Source organism: Pleurodeles waltl, chromosome 10 (assembly GCF_031143425.1).
Source record: "Pleurodeles waltl isolate 20211129_DDA chromosome 10, aPleWal1.hap1.20221129, whole genome shotgun sequence".
Lineage (NCBI taxonomy): Eukaryota > Metazoa > Chordata > Amphibia > Caudata > Salamandridae > Pleurodeles > Pleurodeles waltl.
In genome coordinates, this window is record NC_090449.1 from 178701017 (window position 1) to 178707016 (window position 6000).

Sequence of the window (6000 nt, forward strand, 5' to 3'; positions counted from 1 at the left end):
GCCACTAGCAAGTTAGCAATCACGAATTCGCATTTTTTAAATGGGTAACTTCACAGAACGGTAATGTTTTTATAGTTAAATATGTTCAGAGCCGGCGATGCCACCGAATTATTATGAGAAAATATGTTTGTCAGTCTGTAAGGCTCAGTGATGTATTGTTAGTAAGGAGGGTGTACATTAAAACGTCTGAAGGCCGCCGCACTAGAGCTATGTCACATACAGGGCACTTCAGCGGTTGCAATTTAATTTCAAGTACTTTGTAGACAGGGAAGCCCTGTGTGTAGGTGAAACTCGGGCAACAGAAACAGTTATTTTAGTTTGACGGACAGAAACTTGGGACTTGCTCATACTGCTATTTCTGTTCCTAATTGAGGGACTGTCCCACCAAGGTGTCTTCGCTGGTGTGGTGGCAAAATTAAGCTCACATCAACCTGTCAACGTTGCAACGAGACTTCCTCGACTGATACGCTATCCCGACCCGAAAGCTCCAGTAAAAATACACTACGCTGGGTTAACATTTAGATCTGGAGCAAAATATGGAAAGTTTTTTAATACTTCACGTCAATTATCCAAATTGGGGGGGGGATAGGGGGTTGTTAAAATACTTTTCTCGCCACGTTCTAACCTGCGCTTCTTGACTATTTGGTATTTCTGAGGTTGTTTGCGGGAAAACAGTACCTGGCACTCGACACTCCGCAGGAGGAACCTACCTGAAAGAACTTGTGCTCTGCAAGTCTCGCGTGTCGCTCGCAGTCCCGCACGCGCAGCCGCCAGGTCCTGGCTCGCGCTGCTTGCTGGTGGTCCCGGCCTCTGCACGCGCAGCAGTTGCCTGCGCGAGCTCTGATAGTAGAGTTGCTGCTAGAGGCTCCCTGCCAGAGCATTGGTACACGTTGCTTTAGTGCAGAGCCATGCTAGGGCGGAGCCTGGCAGCATCCCCGATGCAAAGACAGCTCCGGGTGTGTTTTTTTTTCTCAAAAGCAACGGCCCCCCTATGCAAACATATCTGACGCTCATTGTTTGCGCTGGGCTGCTTCCTTTTCTCACAGAGCTGCTCTGGCGTCCCCGTTGTCAGCACGCGGAAATAAAAGAGCCGGTTGGGTGGAAAATTAAAGGTCATGTGTTCTCTCTCGCGGGACTGGGCTAGTTCTTAATTTTCCACATAAGAATCAGTCCTTTTAAATCAAATGTTCAAAGTGCTTTGGTGACCACCCTTTAGTGAGATTTGTTCAGATCCCTCCTGCAGTAAGGTTAGCACTTGACATTATGTCGCCGGGAACACAGTGTTCCCGTCCCGAGCTTTCTTTTTCTAATCTTTGTTTCGGGCGTTTTTTCTGTCATGTTGGTTTATTTGACTTGAACCAGGGATACAACCCCCACTGTTCGTGCTGGTGACATGGAGTCAATTTACCATTAATGTCAGGTTTATCTCAGGGATTTCACCTTTTGCAGGGATCAAATGTACAGTGAGGTCAACTGACCTTTGGACCCAGAAAGATTTGTGGTGAACCATCAACAATTACTTCTACACCACCCCAATAATTCAGATATCATGACCACTGTGGAAGGAAAACTGCAATCAGGAATCAAGGTCAAAGCTTAATTATAAACTCAAGCTCGAAGTCATGTAGACTAGGTGCAAAACCAAGTTATAGAGATAAATAACCAAGTGTTGCCCAAGGCAACAAAATAAATTCAGGTGTAGTAACATCAATAAAACTAAGCAGTCAAGTTGAATGATACAGAAAGTCAGTAGAAATATCTGGGACACGGAAATCACGCAGTGCTCAGATTGCACATTTAGTCAATTAAAATTCAATCAAGTCAAAAATATTTGCCTGGGCACAGGTTAATACTACAGCTAACCAAATTAGGGAAATACATGTGTAGGGAGAAACATGCAGGTAAAATACAAAATACAAATAGGGACAAAATTATTTGGAAAAGAATAACTCGGGCTACAGGTCACTAAGTAAAACGAAAAATAAAATAAGCGTCAGCATGGTGGAGTGTCTAACCTAAAACGGCATTTCAAGGGGGAAGGGTAATTGGCAGAGAGGAAGGTACATCTCCAAAGGATGCCGCTGTAAGGTAATCTTTATCAGCACAGAATCTGGTCAGCAAGCATCAGGAAAGTGTCTGTCTCAGACCAAGAGAGGACTGATTCTGTACAAAGTTCGATTAGCAAACAGTATATTACGGCACATGAAATTTTCTAATTGGGCACCAGGGTCAGTTCATGTTATGTTAAAGGAGCATCATCCAGTCATAAATTATTCGCAGACTTCACATTGCAACAGTTCAACATTGTCGTAGTTGGACTCGCTTCTAGACAAGACTGCTGGTTTAGGGGAGACAGCACTTTTATTTGTAGGCAACTAAGCCACTCCTACAACAAGTCACAACTGTCGGCCCAACCCTCCCAGCTCACAAGCAGTGCCTCACTAAAAACCCAAACAGTAAAAGGTGATTTCTGGCAGCCTTATGTATGGACTCTAGATTGCGATATCTCAAGAAAGTCGTGGTGGAACGGAAGTTACCTTTTACTCACGTTAGCAGAATGTCTCAGTCACACACAGGCAATGAAGGAGATGCAGAGGAGTTTTCAATATATTTATTGAAAAGACTGCAATGTATGATAAAATGCATGCGCTGCAATGATTAGGATAATGAACAGTAAAAGAAGCATAATTGTGAAGATGAGAGTTGTGAAAACAACCCCCCCACCATCTTAAAATAAACATGAGATGTAAAACTCCTAGCAAAGAGAACCTAATCCCTCACCTAATGAGAGCTAGGTATGATAAACTTAATTTGCCAGTACCATGTCCATGAGAGGCACCCCCAAACACTTGTTACCTTGGAATGAGGTCTCTAGGTCAGTCTCTGTGGTGACACAAAGGCTGAGTTCTGCAGCAAGGTGACGTGCAGTGTAGATGGCATCTGGAAGGAATCCCTCTAGTGACCTTGTCCATATGAGATGTATATATACAGATCATGTAGGACCCCTGACGCAAGTCTGTTTCCAAATAATTGGTAAGGAGGCAGACTCGTGGCGGCATTTATATAAACAATCCCCAACAAGTATACATTATGTTCCTGTCACACTTAAGTGAGAAAAGGATATGATGTTAATACCTGCGTACATCACTTGATTATGATGCTGATAGTGACGCCTTCACAGAGTGGCACTGATAATACACATCAAAAAAGTTCTAAACTACAAACAATAGCAGCCATCTTAAAATAAATAATAAAATAAATTGACTAAAACAGAGCAAGTTAAGTAAGTTAAAAGTCACTAGGTGACAGGGGCACAGGCCTGCAAGCTAAAGGCTAAGCTAAACTCATGAGTCCCAATAAGAACTAAAATGGATTCACCACAACATTCCCCCAGGTCTGTCATGAGAACATCTCATTTTCTTTGTGATTCCAGTGGGTTGTAACAAGTATATGCAATTTCAGCTCATGTTCCTGCATTACAGGACTCTCAAGGTCAAACGGGTAGTGTTCTTCTATAGTTAAACAAGACTTTTTACAAATGGGACTTTGCTTCTCATGGGAACGAAATCTGTAAGAAGACTTCAAGTTGTGAAAAAACAATTCAGCACATTTACATGACTGCGAAATGCAAGCTCTATAGGCCTCACTTATGCTAATACAAGAAAACATAAAATGCAATAGATTTAATACATGTTAATAAAACACATAGGCCCTCATTACAACCCTGGCGGTCGGTGTGAAAGCGGCAGTAATACCGGCAACAGGCTGGCGGTAAAAAAAATGGAATCACGACCATGGCGGAAACCGCCAACATAGACAGCCACTTTAACACTCCGACCACCACAGCGGTAGAAACAAAGACTGCGGCGGTAACCGCCAACAGACGCGGAAGACAAGGTTCCACCCACTGTATTACAACACACCTATCTGCCACCTTTTCCGGGGCGGTACCAACGCCATCAAAAGCATGGCAGAAACAGGACTTGGAACGGAAACCACTCACCTTTCGACACTTTACGAATAACCAGAACGCCATGGAGCCCGAGTTACAGGTCCTGCTGATGCTGATCTACCTCCTCTTGTATCAGGAGCAGCAAAGACGCTGGCGACGACCAAGGTGAGTACTGCACCTAGCACACAGGGGAGGGTGGGAGGTAAAAGAGAGTTACACAACCACGCAATACGCAACACCCCCACCCTCACCCACAACACCATACACACAAATACATGCAGCAACATTACATATACACCCCGTCACCCCCTGGAAGAACGCAAGGACAAAAGGAAATTATTGTAACAAGTGTAATCATTGAAATATCAGATAGGCCAAATTCAAATATCAGTATACACAAATATGTACACCAACTACATAAGTCCGGATATGAATGAAATCATTGTCCGTGGATCAGTGTCCCAAAATACATGGGCGAAGCTCACACAAGATACCTGATTCGAAACGGAGAGAACTCTGCAGGGGCATCAGATGGAAAATAAACAGGCACCTCAGGGGGAGGGGGAGAGGGGGGCACCTCAGCCATATGAACAGACAACGCCACTGCTCCACGAGGGGGCTCCATGCCCGCTGATTGGTCCTGAGGAGTGCAAAGTGACAGTCTCACAAGTCTCTCCAGTTGGTGGTTTGCCCACTGCTTTATCCTGGGGAGTGCAAAGCCACAGTCTCACAAGTCTCTCCAGTGGGTGGTTTGCCCACTGCTTTATCCTGGGGAGTGCAAAGCCACAGTCTCTCAAGTGGGTGGTTTGCCCACTGCTTTATCCTGGGGAGTGCAAAGCCACAGTCTCACAAGTCTCTCCAGTGGGTGGCTTGCCCACTGCTTTATCCTGGGGAGTGCAAAGGCACAGTCTCACAAGTCTCTCCAGTGGGTGGTTTGCCCACTGCTTTATCCTGGGGAGTGCAAAGCCACAGTCTCTCAAGTGGATGTCAGTCTCCACTGGTTCTGGAGGGGGCATTGTGCCCAGAGTGCTTCATCCTGCCAAGGACTGAGGTAGTGGATGTGAATCTCTACTGGTTCTGGAGGGGGCTTTGTGCCCAGAGTGCTTCATCCTGCCTAGGACTGAAGTAGTGGATGTGAATCTCCACTGGTTCTGGAGGGGGCTTTGTGCCCAGAGTGCTTCACATGCAGTGTGGCAGGTCCCATTCCCTCACCTGGGTGTGTGTGCCACGAGATTGCCTGGGAACAGGTAGCATGATACTGCATGGAGGCAGAGACACACTCCACCCTGCTGTGACTTCGCCTGCCACCTGAAGGTACAAACAGTGCTGGGTGTCGTGCCTCATGTATGCTGTGCAGGGTCCAGGACGTCTCCTGCAGCCTCGGACAGCTGGCAACTGGGGATGATTGCCATGTCAGCTGTGGTGGCACTGTCTGAGCACGTCGTGGGGCTCGTGACAGTGGTTGCGGCGGTGTCTGTGGTGGAGGTGCTGGCGGTGTTGCATGTGTCTGCACCTGTGGAAGGACACAGCAGGACGTCTCCTGCAGCCTCGGACGGCTGCCCACTGGGGATGATGCTGGGGACTGTTGCAGACGTACAGGTGGCGGTGCAGGTGGCAGTGTCCACCGCCGTACAGGTTGATGTTCTGGTTGACAGAAGGGGTGACTCTGGTCCCTCAGCCGGAGCCTCCGTGCCCTGTCCTGACCTACTCTTCGCCTTGTGTCCCTTCCCCACCTTTGATGTCGCTGCTAGTCCCTTGCCACTATCCCCATTTGGCTTGGAGGAGCCCTTGCTTGGTGGTAGGTGCGGCTTCTCCCTCCGGCATGTGGGCACCTTCTTCACCTTGGCAGGGGGCGGAATGGCCTGCTCCTTGGCCTCGCTAGGTGGCACACTGGCAGCCCTGATGGGTGACGCCCTCGATGTGACCGGACTTGCTGAGACCACTGTGCTGGATGATTTGGTGGCTGAGGTGCTGGGCTGGGACCTGGACAGCCTGGCCCTAGGCGAAGGACGGGGGGAAGGTGTAGGGAAGAGGTCAATGTTAGCCAG

At 47.5% G+C, this 6000-nt stretch overlaps 1 protein-coding gene across 2 annotated transcripts in view; it reads right to left on the minus strand.

The window, feature by feature from the left end:
- The window catches only part of BHLHA15 (basic helix-loop-helix family member a15), a 107426-nt gene extending 106549 nt beyond the window's left edge, over positions 1-877 (minus strand). For both annotated transcript variants that reach the window (XM_069210142.1, XM_069210140.1), the window contains exon 1: positions 711-877. The gene's annotated coding sequence lies outside the window, so the exon portion shown is untranslated. The remainder of the gene's footprint in view (positions 1-710) is intronic.
- Between the last annotated feature and the right edge of the window lie 5123 nt (positions 878-6000).